We start from the raw sequence: 20,091 nt of genomic DNA on the forward strand, positions 1-20,091 counted from the left end.
ACCAGAGTTGAGGTGTCTTTCCTATTTCTTTCTGAGAATCTGGATATTACTAAACATGAGGGGTCTATGAAACACTAGAGGGGATCCCCAGACAGAGCCATTCAAAACTCCCCCTTTTAGTTCCAATAATGGTTCTAACAAATCCTAATGGATGTGGGCTTTTTGGCAAGATCATTGAACTTACCAGCAGGAGGCCAAAACTTGGGACCCTCTCTCAGATGCAGGTCTCTACAGGCCTCCCCCTGCCGCTGCTGTCTGCTTCTCCCGCCCGTGTTGGACATGACAGCTTCCAATGGCATGCCACCTTGTTAAGTCCAGGGAGGGTGGGGAACAACCACCCTCACTGTTCAAGAATTCCCTTCTGGTTTGCAGGGTTTTACTTCCCGAGTTTTTGTTTGCAAAGAGAGACTGAGGATACTGCTGACCTCCAGTGACCTTCACTGCTAACCACCCATGACTCTATCACTAAATTCAAATTTTGCTTGATATGTAGACGGAAGCTATTGGAATCTGGACAACCATTTTATCCCTCAACACAGCTAGAATTTTAAGATGATCGTTTCACCCTTGGATCTAAAAACCCAATTTGAAACTCAGGGATGAGCAATGACCCCTTTCTTTTAGGCTGGATCCTGCCTCCGCTGGTTCAGTGTGATGGGAAATGACAAGGCAATGACGTTCACAGGGAACAGAGGACGTTTCAGTTTAGTATTTCAATATATGGTTACTGAAACAGGATTTAAGAAATACCCACCTGCTAATTGGTGACCTCTCAGATTTCTGAAAGAATCTGTAGGTTCCTCTGAATGTTGAGGCACCATGCACCCCCAAAAGGATGAATGTTTCTTTTCCTCAAGCTGGAGTAATGTGCTCCAATAATAATGCCTATTATAGTGTTACTCAAGCATGGACACACACATACTTTAAATGCAAACTCATCATTTAATAAACTGAAGGCGGATTATGAGGTAGGTGTGGGTGGAAGGGCTCACCAGAGTGGGAGGGAGGGCAAGTCCTTTGTTCAGCCTGTGTCCTTGTGCTGAAACTACGAAACATTTGAAGTGTCACTATACTACACCAACTCTGTTTACAGTGGATGTTTCTCCAGTGTTCTCTCAGAGAAGATCAGTGAATCCCAGTGATTTAAATCACCTAATAGGGTAAAGCAACTCAATTAACAGTAGTCCCATATTCTACAAATGGTTATCATTTTCAAGAAAAAAAGAAAAAGAGCCTTTTCCCCCAAAGAAATACAGAATTATAATCTTATTAAATCATTTAGCATCAGTAACCTGTTCTACTTTCCAAACAAACAAAACAACAAGCCGCTTAAAAAATATTTACATTGTCATTAGCTGTTTCTCCATATATTAAACCTTTTGTTCTTTGTCTTTACACATACGATATGTTAGGAGAAGTTAACAGATTTAAGTCATATTAGTAAAGCATCACTAGAAGAAAGGGGTAATTACTTTAAAAATGACCAACAGAAGGAGAACCTGCAGACTAACCGGAGGAGGGCATGGAGTAAACAGACCTCTGGTTTGAGGCAAGTCTGGGAGGTTCTTATGACTCAGTCTTTCTTGGTTGGTTTATTTATTAAACTAGCACTTGGGTGGGTCCACATGGTGCATCACCGAGTCTGGAAGCTGGACCCGGGGCCCTGCCAAGGCTGGTGTAGCTGCAGGATGGACAGATCCACAATATCAAATGTCTGCGCCATCACAGGAACTTAATTCATATTTGTCAAATTAATGAATAATAGTTGAAGGAGGTACCAGAAGCAAACTGTTCTTAACAACATCTTTGGTAAAAGATCAGAAAAACAAAATTTAGCAATTACGTAAGAAGGAATATATTGAATTTCCAAAAGTAAAATATGACCTTTTAGACTAACATAGGAGAGTAAATGGGTGGGGCTAGCAAGAAAGAATCAGAAGAATCTGGATTTTCAGAGAAGAGGAATCTTAGCCTAGTCAAGAAGTATTTGGTTTGCCCATGATTGTCCTGGCATATACCTGCTGTTCTGGCACAATCTTTTATGTCCTCTTTTACTCTCAAGGTGTATTGGTTTCAGTGATAAATTACATTGTCACTTTACTCTTAGCAAGTGTCTAAGAACCATCATGGAATCTTTAGGAGACTAATAACAAATGAATGTCAAAATTCCCACTCCTTAGAGTAGCACTGTTCGATAGAAATACAAGTCATGTGACTAATTGTGAACTTTCTAGTGGCTCCATTAAAAATAAGAAATAGGTGACCTTTATTTTAATGACATATTATATTTAACCCAATATATCCAAAATACTATTTTTCAACATGTAGTCTACATAAAATTATTAATAGACATTGTATATTTATCTTTTCCACACTATGACTTTGAAATTCAGCATGCATTTCTTACCTGCAGCACATCTCATTTTGGAGTAGCCACACTTCAAGCAATCAGTAGCCATCTGTGCCTAATAACTACTTCATTAGATAGCATAGCTATGGAATATAAAGTTTGTAGAATATAATTGCATTCACTTAACTGTTTAGTGAAATATATGGAGCTCTGATTACAAAGTGTGGTCCAGCCATTCTTGAGTCATCTGCTGTCATTATATAATCAGGTTAGAGACTCCTTCAGCATTAAGACCATTTCTCTAGCTTTGTCTCTACTTTATTCTACTCTGGTTTAATTTTTAAATAGCCCTCTTCCCTCCTAGAAGTAATATGTTCACTAGGAATTCTAGACTTATTCTCTACCAAAATGAAAGTGACTTACTCTTTCTCAGTAGTTCCAGAAAGTGTCTAGGGATTGAGTTTGGTTTAACCAACCTGAGTGATGCACTGATGGCAGTTACTGGCCCAGAGGATGGAAAATTCTGACTGGTTGCACACATGTCCCTGTTCCATCCGAACATGATGAACTATCAATGGGGAAAGTCTTTCCCAGTAGAATCCAGGTGCTGTTATCAGAAGAGAAATGCATGCTGGGATGTCAAAGCATCAGAGGTACAGGAGCTGTTTGGAGACCTCGGGGGAAATGGTATATGTAGCTTAGATAATCTGAGGCATAGCCAGCTTTGACTAGTTCTCCAAGAGCAGCCCCCTGGGCTCAGTGGCAAGAAGCTTGTTAGAAGCCACCAGTGAACTCCCTCTCCATACTTCTCTAGCAATGGACTTTGATTACTCATATAGGCTATGACATGGTATCTGAAAGATCCAGTGTCAACCTCCAGTGGGAAGATTGGATGGATGCCCTCATTTGGCCACAAACCAGGGTTTCAGATTCTCTGGGGCTAGAAGGGAAAGCGCCCATTATATCTGGGTTTTGCTGGGATCACTCTTACATTCAGTGTAGACACTAATGCCTAGGAAGGACCAGGATGTAGCCTATGATTGCCTAACAATCTACAGCTCAAGGAGTGGAGACTAGTAGTGTCCTCAGAGCCTGAAAGGAAAATGGGCCCTAGGGTAATGACAACAATTTGAATGTTCTTTAGGTGTATGATAGGTGGACCCAGACAAGTTTGGGGGGGCTGAAGGGCGACGCCTGCTGTTGAGAGCAGGCAGGGCAGTCCAGAACATTGTGGTCTGCAGGGCCAGGTAGAACCGTAGTAGAGAAAGGATGAGCCTGGGATAAGGGTGGAATTGGCAGCAGGGTGAGCTAGTAAAGTCTTGGGAGCCCCATTGCTTTGGTGCCACCTTGGGGCACTGATCTGAGAGGTGGTCCTGAAGAGCTAGGTCCCCACAAGCCTAAGCCAGCAGGAAACTACTGTGTCGTCTGCTGGGATCAAAGACTGGACAAACTCTCCCATTCACTGAGGTCAGCAGAGTTCAGTGCTTTGGACACATCCTTCTAGAGAATGCACCACTGAGGCTGAGGACATACTTACTGAAGTTTTGTGACACATGTACTCTTAATCATCATATCCATGCAAAACTCCCTTATAACTGTGTAGTGGAGAGAACATAGGTCTGGGAAGAAGAAAGCCTGGGACTGAATCCTGGGCCTGCCTCTTCTGACTCTAAGTAAGTCCTTTAAGTGTTCAGCACTTCAGATGCTTCATCTGAGAAAGAGACACAGTAATAATGCCTGTCCTGCCTTATTATTCTTGTGTTAGTTTATTTATCCCTTCATACACTAGATGTCTGTAGACTACTCTGTGTGGGACACTGACTTAGGCACTGTGCATAAGACAAAAACACTTCCTGCCCTCATAGAGAGGATCAAATAAGATATTTGATTTAAAAACCTCATAAGCTTTAATGTGGAGTAGACATGTAAATGATGATGACAATCTTGTGTTAATAACTGAACTTCTTATTTTCTCAGACAGCTGTTTATCTCCCAACTCCTCCCTGGAAGCAGGTTGAATATACAACATCAGCAACTTCCCTCCTTTGGAGCAGATATTTCATTTTTTCTGTCAGTCTAGGCAAGCCTGCTGCAGTGTTTGTATTTATAATTGTCCCTGTGCAGGCTCCCGGAGACCCCAGGGCCAGGCGTGCCAAGGCTGTTAAAATGCAGCCTTCCTTGCTTCTGTCACTGTGCAATCATCAGCCCCCAAAGCCACACAGGCAAATGTGTCATTCATGTGTAATTAATGAAGAGGGAGTCTAACTTGGCATTAACACACACAAATCAAGGCCTTGTCAGCCACGGGGTGTTGAAGGGACTTTTGTTCTTTTAGCAGTATTTATTGTTACAAAATGCTACACAGTCAAGTAGGGAAGGGGAGTGCGTTTGTGGCACTGGTGATGTGCCTGTTTGCAGCAAGTCACAGGGACAGGCTTCAGCTCCATCTGCTGATTCATTCAAGGCTCCACAGGCTGAAGCAGACGAGGGAGCTGGAGGGAACATTCTGTTTGAAATGTGTGTGTGCAGATTGCCTCCGATTGTGAGCTGCCCTGGGCTTCTGCAGCTCAGAGGCTTTTAAGAACTTTTGTTCATCGCAATGATCTGAATTGAGCATTCTCTGTGCGTAGGTGACAGAATAGGACTTGCTTATGAGTTCAGATACTTTAAATTTAGTTGATGGGGGATGGGGTTTCCTGCAGATCTGGTGGTCAAAGATGACAAGAATCTTAGGGTTCATGTCATCCAACACTCTGGTGAGGAATTCTTTCCACGTGGTGACTTCTAAGTGCTTATGCAAATTTTCCTGCCTGTGGTTAGACCGTTAGAGCAATGGGCCACAGCATCTAATCTCATTGCTTAATTTTGTGAGAGAAGACAGAGAAGAGATCAAAGAAAAGGGAAAGAGGAAAATGAGCTCTATCCTCTTCTCTGAAGGCTGTAGAGGAGTTGAAAGCAACTGGCAAATCCAAGCAGTTCTATGCTGCTTCCACAGAGCAGGGTCAGCTCCAAGTCCTGGCCGTCAGACCCCATGTGTTGGCTTGTTTAGCTCTGGGTCGTCCCTTAGGACTGCTCCATATCTAAACCTTAATGCACTGTTTCACTCGTCTCTGAACACAGATTCTCGCCTCTCCAGTCCCCTGGCTTCTCTTCTCTCAGCAAGCACACTCCTTACCCTTCTCTCTGCTCCCTCGTTGGTCCATCTTGTCCTGGCTTTTTGGTCTTTCCTGGGGCACAGTATCATCACTTCTGTCCATCTCTTGCCTTAGCTTGCTCAGCTATCTCACTTCATGGATGGGTGTTACAACTTCCCTACATGTTCCCTACTTTTGATCAATCGGACCATCTGCTCCTCGACTCCGGCTCCCAGACGGCTGGATGCTGTAGATAGCAGAGGAGCACATGATCATGCAGGTGTGGTTTCCAACTTGAGCTAGATTTTCAGCACTGCTCTGTGGTCTTCCAACATGGTCCCAGTTGGTACCTTCATCTGTTCCTTACAACAGCACTTAAACAATTCCATCCACTCCTCAAATGTATTCTGCAAAGACGGCCTTGTTTTCTATTATCACAGGGGAAGTTAAGGCCATCAGCTGTGAACTCTCCTCATCTTTCTTCCCTTGTTGCTATAGATTAAATCATTTGGCTCATGTCACAAAGTGCCTTTTCTGGGTTCTCTCTAAATCAGTCCCAGAGACAAGGATTCTAGTGGGGCTACATTATGTAGGAGGTGATCTCAGGAAACATCCATAGGACAGTGTGAAGTGGACAGGGAGGGAAGGAAGCCAATAAGGCCTTGTTATCAAGCAAATTGCTTCTATAAGTAACTGAAACTTAGTCTTACTGGGAACTCTTAAAGTCAGCATAGAACATGAGCTTTGAGTTATCCCATTGAAAGAAGAAGGGTATTTACAGATCATCTCCCACCAGTTTGTGACCAAAGGCTGCTGTAGGGGTCATTAATTCTCCAGAACATCTGGTCTGGTACAGTTCCCTTCTCTTGAAAGGGGGAGCCCTGTGCCAGCAGGTAAAAGTTTTAAAACTTTTGGGTGGGACCTGCCTAGCTCTACATATTCTGCATTCTCTTTCCAATGTACTATGTACCTAGAGATATTAAACCTTTTCCATGAGGTGATGTTTATTTAGTCTTTAAGTCAAGATTTTTAGAGTAACAAAAATATTGTCTCCATCAAGCTCCTGTGTTTGAAAGTCATGGCTTTCAAGACAGTGTGTATGTGTACATGTGTGTGTGTGCACGTGTGTGTGTGTGTGTGTGTGTGTGTGTGTGTGTGTGCATTTGCATGTGCTATAGGTTCACAAAAGACTACCTACAGCTTGGTCTTGTGTTTTTTCTTCTTGGAGGAAATCAGCTACATTCTTTTGCTCTTCACATAATGTTGGAGGGAGGTGAATAGTGACAGTATGATTTTATGATGATGATGATAAAATACTCCCTGAGAAATAAAAATTAAATTGGGAAATATTTAAAAATATTATCTCCCCACATCTCAGCTGCCAGTGCCTCCACCACCTGGCTGCCCCTATCGCTGACATGCTGCTGATGCTGACAAAGGTACATGCTGGCTGCACATGCTGCTTCTGAGAGGCTGTCTGCCGGCATCCCTACTGATGCCCAGAACTGAGGTCACTTGAGTCTGACTAAACCCTTTGCTGCTGAACCAGTTGGCACTAAAGCCATTCCAGTTCCGAGGTCTCCAAGTCTCTCAGGGCTTTAGCAGAACCACGTTTTGCTTTTATTTCTGCCTTGTATTTCCAGCTTTCTTCCCTAAGAAATAGTCATGAACTCTTGTGGTCTATATTGACCCTAAGCCTTCCCCCTTTAGTTTCCTTAATGTCTCTAAAATGTATCTCGCCATTCCCGTGACCACTTGGGTAGAGTCCCATCATCTCCTGTTTGGCCCCGAGTGGGGGAATGAATAAGTGAGAAACTTCACACATAGCACTCCTGGCATATAGTGTGTGTTTACCAAGTATTAGTGTTTACTCACTAAATTAGGTCTCATAATTAGCCTCTGCCTGCTTTCCAATTTCTTCTAAAGCCTGCTCTCGAATAATCTTTCCAAAGGCTAAATAAATCATATAAAAGCCTTCCATGCTCCCCATTGTGTATGGAATAAAGAATCAGCTCCTGAGCAGCATGCCCACAACCTCCCATGGGTTGGGACTGCCTTTCCCTTCCGCCTTGTCTCTCACTGCAAACTCCTTGTTGTCAGTTTTCTGAACACATTGACTTACCCAGGCACCTGAGCGTGTGTATGCACTGTGACTTCACTACGCCCTCCTCCCTCTGCTCCTGTTCTGCATGCCCTTTCCCCTGTATGTGCCCAGTGACTCTGATTTGTTTTAGAAACTGCTCAGTCACTCTTCTCTGGAGCTCATATGTGCTCCTGATAGAGGAAACCTCTCTCAGGCCCTCATATGGAAAAGATGGATGATGATCATATCTACTATGAAATGGCTATATAGGATTGATAGAAAGTGAAATAAAACATGTAACTCTGCCTGGTTCAGAGTCAATATTAAATGCATGTTAACTGTTTATGTTAGTCTGTTAGAGATCTCTGTTATGAAGATCATCATAATTCAGTTATTGCTGCAGAGATCTCTAACATTTCCCAGCCTTAGAGCTACCAGACAGGAGCTGTGTCCTATTCATCTTTGTGTTACCAATATTTAGTATTATGTTAAATAAATGAAGGAAAGAAACCTATCACTGCTATAAGCTGACCCTTACCTAGAGATTTATAGGTCAAAAAAATATTCCTTAATTATCACTTAAACCTTAAATCTTTAAATTAGGGCAGTAATACTGTATGAATCAGTGAATATATGATCTTAGACATTTGTCAAAACTCACTGAACTGTGCAACACTAAGAGTGAACTGTAATGTAAACTATGGACATTAGTTAATAATAACATTATCAATATTGACTCATCAATTGTAACCATTGAATGCAAGATGTTAATACAGGAGAAACAGAGTGGAGCAGGTGAGGATATATATATAGGACATCTACTTTCTGTTCAGTTTTTTTGTAAATCTAACATTGCTCTGAAACATTATCTTTATATTTATGTAGTTTATTTTTAACTCTATTAATTAAAGAAAAGCTTCATGAATCAGTGAGGACTAGCAGTATAGTGATACCTGAAAATCAGAGAAAGTGATGTGATTGCTTCAAGGTCACACAACTAAGATAGTCAGAGACAGGAATCAAGTTTCCTAATGTTGCACTTTCCAAAGTTAGTACAGGATGAAATTTTAATCTCCATTCAATTTTTTTTGTGAGGGATCAGGCCACCTCATTATTGATATTCTCCTTTTGGCACTTTTCACAAGTAAGTCTTCGGTGGAGTGGAGTTTATTAGGGACTGTATAAGAACACCCTTCACAAGACTAATTTAGAGTCTTTATGACTCAGTAGAGGCTGTCAATCCTAAGTTATTTGACGTTTAATTCCTGCTGATGTAAATTTTATATGACAAATAGTTTCATTTAATTGTGTCACCTCTGGCTTATATACACCATAAAAGGTTTCAGTTTTAACAGCTGCAACAAAAGAGCCCTGACGGAGAGGAATAATGTTGAGGAAACTTACAAGGGCATGGCTGGCTGGAAAGGGTGGGTGACTCTCTTGGTGGATACAGTCTCTGGAGGGAGGCTGGGCATTGGGCAGGAGTACATGTGCACCTGTTCTTGTGCTGAATGCTTGGACTGGCAAGGGTGCTACCTCCTTGCCTGCTATTTCCTTTCATCAGTGGGTCCATACACCTGCCCCTCCTCTGGTTCATCCTTTCCACTGATAGGTTTTCCATAGAGAGTACTTGCTTTGTAACATGCTCTGGCAGGCACAAGCATTTCATGATAATTTTGTGAAATTCCCTAATTTTTTATCTTTGTTTCTCTATGTAAAATCACTGTGCTTAGGGATGATGGCATGACTGAATCCCATCAAATATTGGGAAAGTGTTGACTTGTGTCTACGTAGTAACAAGCTATTTATTGAGCATCTACTACCAGGCTCTGTGGTAGATACTGAAGAAAATGAGTGGTCTCTGTCCTAAGAAGCTTTCAGTATACTGGGAAAATCTGCAATACCTATATACTGAGACAACAATAAAGAGCATATATGGTTGCACTGTATGGTTCATTAAGGACTTTCATGTGTCCATCACAACAATTCTCTCTAGGAGACTAGAGTGTATATTTATCCCATTTTATTGGTGATGACTCTGAAGGCCATGATGTGTTAGCTGGTCTTTCATGTCCAAGATCTGGTGCTGTGTTCTCATCATGCTTTGTGCACATGCTTCTATATACACACTACAAAGTTCTTCAATAAGATGTGAGCTCTTCCAAGATGTCAGTTAACATAAAATATGTGCTACTCTTATGTATGTCATCATTGACAATGCTTTGGTCCTGATGGTGACATTTTGTACATTTCTAATTATAAGGAGAAGCTGAGACTGGTTAATGTTGGTTCTATCTACATAATAAAATACATGCTAATCAAATGTATATGGATTTTATTAGGGCACCCAATATATTAGAATTTCTCATTTTGAGTCTAATATCCCTTCATAGAACCAACCTTTGCCTATTTAAAAGTTTGATCCTCTATGTGAAAGATATGATTACCAGCAAGTCTCTGAGGATGACTATCACTGTTTTTGCCAAATATATTCCATTTATTCCACTGCACCCATTCTTCAACTCCTCCATACTTCCCCAGCCTGCTCTCTGCCTGGAGAGGCTGACCTGCATGAACTTCGTCAGGGCTCCTTTGCCCTCTGGAGGAAACATCATATTAGATTTGCCTGGCAGGAAGTCAGAGGGTTGAAAGAGAGTAGACCCAGGGTGTTTATTCCCTGGGCTCCATCTCTCTGAGATCGTCTTGGGCACCTCCACTGCTCCTCTTAAGGTGGCCTTCCCTTCTTTTTGCATCTTCTCCTTGTCCCTTTAAGTCTAGGGGAGGTAATAAGTATTTACAAAGAAGACACAACTGTTCACAAAGGAAACACCTTATTTGTAAATAGTCCCTTTATCCAATCCTCCTTAAATTATACTAATCTGAGTGTACCTTTTTTTTTTCTCCTTGGGACCCTATTTTCTATTGGGATCCTTACAGTTCCCATGCACCTTGTAAGGTCCATGCTCCATGCACCCACCTCTCACCTGGCTTATCCTTTCCACTAATAGATGTTTTGTAAAGCAAAAACAACCACAATTATGACCTTAGAAAGAAAAGCCAGACAAAATGAGGACTATAAAAAGTAGCCCTTTTTTCACATGATGTGAATGATGGAGTGGTAGTGGAGGTGGGTGGAGCTGGAGATGAAAGGGAAGCCTCTTAACAAGAATCTTCTGCTGCTTGTCTTTGAAGGACTTGCAATGTCATTGAGGTATTTTGAGATGTGCAGAAAAAATTTCCCCTGAGAAGGCTGATTTCCAGAATCAACTTGACTTTATCTATCTATATAGATATATATGGGATAAAATAATGCAATAAGAAGAGAACTGGGAATACATTTGTGGTACACTACTTACTAGTTTCATCATCTGTTGACTTTGCTGGAGTTTAGTAGGCTCATCTGTGAAGTGCAGATAACATTGCCATAGGCCCCTAATATAAGACATGTGTCTATTATTATTATATATGTAATTATAATTATATTTTTGATATGTAGAAATATATTTTCCCTACTGAAAAATAATTGGAGGAGGAGGGACTTCACTTTTAGGTCAAACATAGTGGAAGTATGGATTAATATTTACCCTGAAAATTAAGTTCTTCCCCAAATATCCATCAATCAAGGCCAGACTATCCAAGGTGGGACAATCTCAGTTGATGTTAGTATACCATGAGGGAATCTTTTGGAATAACGATTCTGGGATTGATGATACCATATTGTATCATTAAATCTCTCAGCAAAAAGTTTATTAAGTAACTGAATGCCTGCTGCAATTTTGCAAGACCCTGTTATTAGGTGCTTCAACATAAAAATTAACTAGGCCATGGTCCTTGTCTTCCAGGAGACCCTAGCCCAGTTGGGTAGGAAGGATAAGGGGATCTATCAAGATCATTAGTTGTGTCTTATTATCCTATATCTTCCCAGTGTTAACATAGCTCCCAGTCCATTGTGGGTATCATAAAACTTATTGACCTTGAATAAACTGATAACTAGGCATGAAAAACAAAGGCATTAAGCACATTAGAAATTCAAAGGAGAGAGAGTAAATATGTGGCCTGAACACTTTCATGGAGGTGGAGGAAATTGTTCTCGGCCTTGATAGATTTGTAGACTTGGGTAGATTTAGAGAAGCAGGGACAACACCTCAGGGGACTGTCCAATTATTTGCTTAGTATGGATGTATAGAAATCAAATTACCAAGTAAAGAGGTATGCACTTTAATAGGAAATGATTTAGGCACAAACTTACATAGTAGTCTTGATTTTAATAGGACTTGATTTGCATATACCATCCAGAAGATTGTACTTTTTTATCACAACCAGAAGTATGTGAAAATACTAAGTATGTTAATTGACTGAACAAGGGTAGGGTGGAATAAAAACCTACTGTGATTACATTGAAGTAAGAAGGATTGAGGCGTGGTAGAGGCATAGCCAAGGGGTGAGAGAGCGAAGCGTGGCCAAGAGCAGGCCGTGTTCAGGGGACTGTCCATGGTGCGTATGCAAAGCACAGTTTTGGGGGATCGTGATGTGAAGGGTGTGGTGAGTGAGTGTGCAGGAATCCATGCGGTGAATGGAATTTGTCATCAGAGGGGAGGTGGCCAGCTGCGGATCTTGGAGGTGGAGTAAGTATGAGTAAGGAAAATGCGTGAAGTCTGGCTGTAGGCTGCAGGGAAGTGTCAGTGCAGGCAGGGAGCATGGGAACTGGGAGGTGAGGGGTCAAATGTGTCATCAATATTTTTCTATATGTCTCAAGACAGGTCCAGAGTTGTGGGACAACTAAGCATCACTTAACACCAATAAGTGCTCAAGGAAATATTCTGGAATATTGGGGGAGGAGGAGAACATTGGGGAGAGTGGAATATGAGGAGAGGAAGCATGGTTTAGAGAAATAGGCTACAGGGCATGGTTAGTACTGGGACCAGCTTGTAGAGGGGTCAGTAGAGCTGGCTTCTCCATTTATTAGTCACTTGATTTTGGACAAGGTCCTTTGCCTTTCTGTGCCTCAGTTTCCTCATCTGTAGAGTTTAAATGAGATGTTACATTTAACATGGATGGCACAGTATCTGGCACACAGTAAGGACTCATGAATGTGAGTCACTTTTATTGGTGGCAGTGATGTGTTATTGGGATCAGAGGAGGTGTTTTTTTCTGGGTGCTGTTACATGTTGTTGGTGGAAAAGGTGTGTTTCTGTGTTGTTGTTGTTTTTATCAATGATGAGAGGAATGGAGCTGAGGGGGTGGCTGGAAGCCATTATTTTCAGCAGGGGTATATGGGACCAGTTTCTAATTCCTTCCCAAAACTATGGCATGTGCCCCGGGGTTGCTGGAAGTAAATTTTGGTGCCCTTTATGGGTGGCCTACCCAATTAGCATCCTCCTAAGCCTCCTAAAGCTTTGGACATTAGCATTCTTTTGTTTGCAAAGTGACTCTTGAAAAAGAAGCCAGGGGATCAAGGTAAACATTCAACACTTGCTGCAGAGTTCCTGTCTCACTGGGAGGAGAGGAAAAGTCTGGACTGATGTTTTGAATTTAGTTGAAATTCGACTCTTTCTGGTAGGCAGCTGGAGATACCAGCCTGACTTCTGCCTTTCACAAACCAAGGAGTCCCTAGCGCCCATTTGCAGTCTTGGCTTAATCTTGGTTTTCTGCTCCTTTATGTGGGGGATCATATGGGTGTCATTGGTGTTGATGGGTTTTGCTCCATAACGTGAGCTTATGAGCTCTGCAAAAATAACCTGTTTTTAGTACCCTTTGGCTGCTCTGTGTGTGTCATTCTTGTTTCTCTGCTGCATCTGTGGTCTTTATTTTCTTCTTGGTGTGGCCTGATGAAAACAAATGAACTTCCTGACAAGTTTTAGCCCAGGGTTTATAGTGTCTTCTATGTTTCGGATTATTCTTTACTCGTCTAAAGCCACAGCAGTGTGAGAGGCCAGTTTCTCATAATGGTTTGGGTAGAAAAGTTTCCACCCCTTGTGTGCCCAGAGACAGAAGGGCCCAAAGAACCCTAGTACAGACGCGAGGTATGTTCAGCTGGGGGAAGGGAAAAGAGCTTCCCGACTTTGGGTTTTAGATAAAAGCCCCTTCCTCCTCAGAGGAGACTAAGTTACAGAATACCTCAAAGTCAAACTATTGTTTGGCCATGATCACCTTAGTCGCTCAGTGGTGTGTAACATCCACTCCCTCTAGGTGTTCCAGTAGGACAGGCCGCTTCTGACAAAGGGATGGGCTCCTGGGAGCTACAGAAACAGCGGGCACCACGCTGTGTTCTGTCGGTGGTGGTGGCCCGCACGAAGAGGCTTTTCAAGGAAAAGGAAGTTTGGAAAATCACTGATCTCTGTTGACAATCTAGATCTGATGATGTTATCTTGGGTGATACACCAGCATCAGCATTATCAACGTGATTGGGAGGAAACCGGGTGGGCAGGGGCAGAGCTGGGATTACCAATGAGGGTTCCTTTCATTACCAGACCCCCTGAAGGGAGGGGCTTCAGTGCAAAAGAATAACTTAGGAAGTATGGGATCTTACAGTGATCTTCCTTTAGCAGAACAAAAACTATTCTTTCCATATCTTGTTAGTTCTTCATAAATTGTTAGTTGTTTTGTGGGCTCAGTGGTTCAAGTGTTAGAGGAATGACCCACGTCATACCCATAGAAAGAAAAAATGGATATAATTGCTTTTTAAAATCCACTCAACTAAACTAACCTATCCCCAGTCTCCCGAGCGTATTTAATGCACCTCTGATTCCAAACCTTTTTCTCCAGCTTTTCTTTTTCCAGTCCAGTTCACATCTGCCTTCTCAATGGTTCTTCCTATAAGCAAACAAATTAATGTTCCTTCAGCCCTAATTATCTTTTTTCTGAGTATGTTTCAGTTGGCACATTTTGTCCTTGAAGGGTGATGCTCAAATTTAAACACAATTTGTTCAGATACGGGCAAAAAAATGTCAACTAAGAATAAAGCAACAGTTTTTTCCCAATTTTCAATTTTGTGTTTCTGTTGATACCATTGAAGTTGGCAGCCACAATCCACACTGAGCTTCAAAACTTGTGGGCTTTTTCTCTTCAGCTGCTGCTGGGCCATTTTCTTACCCCAGCCTGTTTGTGCAGCTGACTGTAGAGACCCAAGAGTAGGAATTTACATTTGTCTTTGTAAAAAAGACATCTTGTAAGATTCAGCTCATCACCCTAGCCTGTTAAGATACATTTGAAAGTGGATTATAAGAAATTAATTTCCTTTTCAGCCTAATGCCATCCAGACAGTCTATGTGAATGCCTGAGAACTTACAAAAAATTTGAAAAACATGTAGCTGGGACTCAAGTTCAGCAGAACTGTGCTATGCCAATGGGCTCAAGTTCTAACCCTAAGGCAGGCTGACAGGAGCCCGAGGTTCACTGAGCTCCAGCCTGCCCCTGATTTCAGCTACCAGAAATTGAACCCTTACTTGACCCTTCTGCTGTCCCTCCAGACCATCTCTGCTGTCCTTGTCTGATGCTTTGCTCATGTATAGAATTGGAATGCTTCCTTTCTAACCTGTAACCTTCTTTTGTGGATGGCCACTTGACTCAAGTCATATTCATGTCTTCTATTCAGGCTCCACTCCTTTTGGCCCTGAGGATGTATTTCTTATTACTAAAGGAATCATTCACTTTCATATGTACGCAGCACCATGCTGAGTGTATTATGTACATTATCTAATTTAGCTTCACAGTGTGATATGCTGGTTACTATCATTGGTCCATTTTTAAATGAGGAAACTGCGATTTGGAGAGTTTAAATCGCCTGTCCAAGCTCACCTGGATGTGTCATGCTGGCTTGAATATAGATCTTTCTGAATCTTCACAAGTCTCCCCCTTTCGGTTGTAAAGTCAGTGAGGGTGGAGATCGGTTTTAAACTTTCTGTTTTCCTACTTGACAGAGATACCTCATGGAGTACCCACAGTGAACATACAGTGGTGCTTAATATGTATGTATTGAATTAGAGAGTAAATTAATGAATGAAACAGGTATTTCACGATATTCTTTTGCTCATAGTATGCAAGTATCTGGAGGCTTTTTCAAATAACAGAGATGATAATATATACTTGTCTGGAATACTGTCTATATTAATTTGCTAAAGTTAGCATAAAGTACCACATATTGGGTGGCTTAAACAACAGAAACTTATTTTTCTCATGATTCTGGAGGCTAGAAGTCCAAGATCAAAGTGTTAGGGAAAGATAAGGCTCAAATAAGAAGCTGCCCAGATAAGGTTCAAAGAAAAAGCGGCCCAAACCCTGCCCAGGTAGGGGGTCCCACGTGGAGACAACAAAGGCTTTTCAGGGAGATAACTTCCTCCCCAACTAGATCCCAACAGTTGGAACTCAGAAGTGCCCAAGTCACCCCGCAGCACAGGGAAACGACATGCTCACTGAGAGAGGACTATATAGAAAGACCTGTAAATCAAATAACCCCACCTTGTCAGTCAAAGGGTGCCTCCTGACCAGAATGCAATATATAAGCCTCCTGCCTAACAGATTAAGGCTTTTGCCTTCCTTGACTCTGGCCTGCTCCTCCTCCCTTAGAGTATATTCAAATAAAACTTTCCCTCTGCTTCAATATTGTGTCTCTGCTTTTCAGTTCTGTAGCTGGGACAAGGATCAAGAAGAACAAACTCAACCTATAACAAAAGTGTTGGTAATGTTGGTTTCTCCTTAGACCTTCCTCCTTGGCTTGTATGTGACTGTCTTCTCCCTCTGTCTGCACATGGTCTTCTCTCTGTGTGTGTCTGTGTCTGAATGTCTTCTTCTTATAAGGTCACATTGAATTAGGGCTTACTCAATGACCTCATTTAACCCTAATCACCTCTTTAAAGACCCTATTTCCAAATACAGTCACACTGTAAGTTCTTGGGGGTTAGGACATCAATTTGAATATGGCAGAGACACGGTTGAGCCCATAACACTGGCAAATAGAATCCAATGGATTGTGAAGGTTCTAGAATGTGTATTCTTGGAATCTTTCACCAAGTTAGTGCTAATGGATTTGTTAGACTCTAGAGGAAAAATCAATCTTCCCTTTAGACATATTTCTCTCAGCAGTTTGATCTTGTCTTTTTAATCTAAAAGTCAAAAGTATTTTAGATATCTGGGGGTCTTTGTTCCTTTTCTAAGAGTAAAATCAATGAAGTTAATAGGGTGAAACAGGGTAAGCCTCTTGAATGAGAAGAATCTAATTAAGAGGCTAACTTTTTTCCTGCATATTATCTCCCTAATTTGGCTCTCTCTGCATATTTTAGTTAAAAGCATTTAAAGTTAACATTTGACAAAGTTAACATGTAAGGAGCTGAAAAAGGATCTTGGGACATGGCGTGCCTAGTTTTTTATTGTTACTCTATTAACAGTTGCCAGGTTAAACTTCATTTCTTCTTAATCCATCAATTTCTTATGCCACTCACCCCAAAACAGGACCAGTTGATGTTTTGTATTTCAAGGGTACCTAGGAAAATCATGGCTGCTATCCTACCTACTCTTAAACTCCGACCCTTTAGCTTAACATTGTTTCCAGTTAAAGCACAAATTCCTGGGGAGGGTTATACCAAGTTACTTTACCTTGGCTGAAAGCTCTAATTAGGGGAAGGAAATAGAATAGCATGAGAGTCACCAAAAATGGGCAAGAGAGGCCAGAATTTGGAAGCTTGGAGCACAAAAGACAAACTCACCCACTTTACAATATTGACCAGGGTCAGCTCTCCATTAGGGAGGCTTAGGTAAGGCCTGACATGTAAGAACTATCCTGTTCCTCTCTGGTGGGAAATAGTGACTCCTTGAATTAGTCACCTATTGCTGTGTAACAAATTCACAAACTCACAGGCTTAAAACAACACCCATTCATTACTTAACAGTTTTGCAGGTCAGAGGTCTAGGTGCCCTTCCCTGGGTTCTCTGCTTATGGTCTCCTGAGGCTGAAGTCAAGATGTTGACTGGACTGGGTTCTTATTGGAGGGTCAAGGAAGAATCCACTTCCAAGTTCTGCCAGGCTGTTAGCAGAATCAGTTCTTGGAGGTTGTTCACACTACTCACGTGCCTCCCCTCATCTTCAAATCAGTAACAATGCAAGTCCGTCTCTTGTTTGGAATCCCTCTGATTTTCCCTCTGCCTCCTTTTTCTCTCAGCAGCTGGAAAATTCTCTATGTTTTGAAAGGCCAATGTGATGAGATTAGCCCCATTGGGAAATCTCCATATTTTAAGGTCAACTAAGGACATTAATTACAAGTGCAAAATCCTTTCATAGCAGTGCCTAGTCAGTGTTTGAAATTTTGTAAAAATCTCAGAAATTTTCTTGGGGGAGGGATTAGAATTTTGCCTACCTCTAACCCTCCATACTCCTAGTCATTTCTGGGCTCAGCGGACAGCATTCTAAACTCCACCTTGTGCCTGCATTCACCCAGGAAGTAGAGAACTAATCCTCTGCTGCTTGCAGTGTTCTAGAATCCTGTCCATTGTGTGTCTCATGATTTCGTCACAGTTCTCTTTGTTTGTGACCAATCCATTCATGGTCCACTTAATTTTCTTGTAAGACAACTACAAAGCACTTTAATTTGTCCCATGTGATGTAGCACCTTGAGACCACCCTATTGTCCAGGGTTGGACTTGTGCACGGAAGGACTTTAAGTTGCTTCATGCTGTGTTGGGGAGCATCTCTCTGATTTGCATATAGTATTGCCCGACCTCTCCCCAGAGAATATCTGACAAATGGCAGCTGAGACCCTTTCTTGAGTTTCCATAAAGAAAACCTTCCCAGTACAGTCAGATGCAGCTCTTACAACATTCTGAAATTGAGCCCAACTCTGGTTTCCATTGGTCTCAGTTCTGGCACTATATAGATTACACCATTTCTTTTTCTTATTCTATTTTGTTTCGCTACTTTTCCTCTACTGGGAAGCAGCATATCTCTCAGTCAGCTGAGAATCAGACCATGGCCTCCCTCTCAAACAAAACTACTGTCTTTCTTAGACTTTTTTCCTCCTTCACATCTGCCCTTGACATTCTTTTAATGTGTATTTCATGTGGAAGACTGTATGACCTGTGTGTTCCAGAAAGTGGTGACTGATGCAGATCACAAACCCCTGGAAACCTTCTCACTGCACCAGAGAGCGTGCATTCTGCAGAGCTGGGTGGGTTACCTGCTCACCTTTTGGAAATGGAGAATGCTGTGGTGTAAAGAGAGGCTCTGAAGAATACACCTGGTGATACTCTCTGTGTGGGCCTGTGATGATCTACTGTCTGCCTATGCAGAAGCACTGCAGGATAGCAGAAAACCAGAAAGCTTTGCTGTGAAGCACAAACTTCTATTTTTGTGCAAAATGATGTGAATGGTCAACTATGAACCAGAAGCTGAGGTAAACTGGGAAATGTCAGCACTTACTAGCATCACAAACAGGCTGTGGAATATATGTACACAGAGCATTTCATGTAGTCTGAACATTTTGTGTAGATAGAGAATAGCATGCATTTCTGATATATTCAGGACTGTAGAGGAGGTCAAATACATCATTCAAGGATATTCCAGGTGTCATTTTCTGGACATGTGCAGCCCCTCTCTGCTCCCCAGCACAAAAGGTGGCAAGCAGTTGTCAGCCGATACCACCCCAAGCTTTGAGATGCACATAACTCCCCACTGAACATCCTTTGGGAAATTCAACACCCTTGCCAAGATTTCTGGGAGTTCCCTTCTCAAAGGCACTTCTGAATCAGGGCTCCTGATCCCCTGAACTCCCAACCTCCATCGACCGACCCCATTTCCCCATTCCATTCCTTCTGTTCTTTGCTTATCCAGCTCTACAACTCAGCACTTTCCTCTAAACCATCCACACAAAGCATTTTAAAACGTTGCAGAGTTCATGGAAGAATTGGGAAGGAGAGAAGATGATTGATTGTAACATTAATAATTATAATTGGAGTATTATATATCCCCATTCTTAAAAGAGCTCAGTTACCCTGTCACTGGGAATTTCTGAATGGTTACTTTCCTGTGGTGCCGTCCTCCTCCTATATTTCTTCACCTCTTTCTCTTCCCTTCCTACTCCCCCTCCCCTCCCCTCTTCAGCTTCCCCCTAATTCCTGTTCTTTTCTTGTGCAAAATGATTTAGTTATCAATTTAATCTGCTGTCATCTTCTAAACCTTGGCCTCACTTACTATACTGAAAGGGGCTTTTCTGTGCACTGGCGCTAACACACAGAATTCCCTTATGGGAACCTTTCAAATAAACCTGTCCTCATCTACTACACATTACTTATTATCTGAAGGGAATTTATCGTAAAATTGTGTGGCTATTGGTGCTGCAGTTACTGATGTATATTGGTCTCTCTCGAGACCAGGAGTCCTTTTAGGGCTAAAACCTTCTGTGTCATTTTCTGGACATGTGTAGCCCCTCTCTGCTCCCCAGCACAAAAGAGATGCTCAGGGTCTATTAAAACTGATTTGGCCAATTTCTCTTTCTGGATCTGCATGGTGGCTATGCGTGTGTGTTCATTTTGTAATT

This window comes from Manis pentadactyla, chromosome 2 (genome assembly GCF_030020395.1).
Source record: "Manis pentadactyla isolate mManPen7 chromosome 2, mManPen7.hap1, whole genome shotgun sequence".
In the NCBI taxonomy this organism is placed as follows: Eukaryota; Metazoa; Chordata; class Mammalia; order Pholidota; family Manidae; genus Manis; species Manis pentadactyla.